The 806-nt window shown below is 43.5% G+C and overlaps 1 protein-coding gene across 1 annotated transcript in view; it reads left to right on the forward strand.

The window, feature by feature from the left end:
• The window catches only part of LOC103603099 (pecanex-like protein 2), a gene marked incomplete at its 3' end in the record, with an annotated part of 149,955 nt that overhangs the window by 114,482 nt on the left and 34,667 nt on the right, over positions 1 to 806 (forward strand). The gene's annotated exons all lie outside the window — the stretch shown is intronic.

An 806-nucleotide genomic window follows, 5' to 3' on the forward strand; every position in this document is an offset into this window, starting at 1 on the left:
CTCTGCCACTGGGAGGGGCAGCTTCTGCTTAACATGGTGGTCAGCGGAGCCCAGGGTTTGCTTCACCTCCTAAAATACCACTCAAAAGAGGGCAAAGGGATAAAGTAGCATAAAGCTATATGGACAAGAGAACAGGACGGGATACGACAGCCACAAAACTTTATCATCTAGAAAACAGATGGACTGTAGGCTTATCCAGATGGAGGAAACAGAAGCCAAGGTAGGCCACAGAGGAAGCCTAAGATCATGAAAAAACAAGACAAACGTTAACTTCAGAAAAACAAAGTTGTGTCAGAGAAGAAATGTGCCTGTCGTGCATGGCATGGCTCAGCTGTGAGTCATAGTCATATATTTGTGGTGATCTGAATAATCATCGCCTTATATCTATAGTGGAAGGTTGGGGAGGTGAAATCCTGCCATCTGTATTAGAAAGTCGGCAAATCATGTCTAAAATTGAAAAAAAAATCAAGAAATAGCAAAATGGGCATGTTACTTAGAAATATGGAAGTACATAGGTGGACAGGAAACAGCTGAAAGTCATTGCCTTCAGGAGGCAGGAATTGGGGCAGGGGGCGGAGTAGGCGGGACCCCCTTTGGATTGTCACTGTTGTAGAACTGCACAGGGGGCTGCAAAGTCTGAAAATAACAGCACGACGGATGCAGTCAGGCATCTGCAGGCGGTAAGGAAGTAAATTACCATCACACGTAGTTCTGGACTTTATGGACACCCTGCATGTAACATTTTAAACCACAGGTACTCCTTTGAGAAGATTAAAAATTAAATATCAAACAGTAAATAGAAGTAT

The sequence above is a fragment of the Galeopterus variegatus genome, unplaced genomic scaffold (assembly GCF_000696425.1).
Source record: "Galeopterus variegatus unplaced genomic scaffold, G_variegatus-3.0.2 Scaffold4442, whole genome shotgun sequence".
In the NCBI taxonomy this organism is placed as follows: Eukaryota; Metazoa; Chordata; class Mammalia; order Dermoptera; family Cynocephalidae; genus Galeopterus; species Galeopterus variegatus.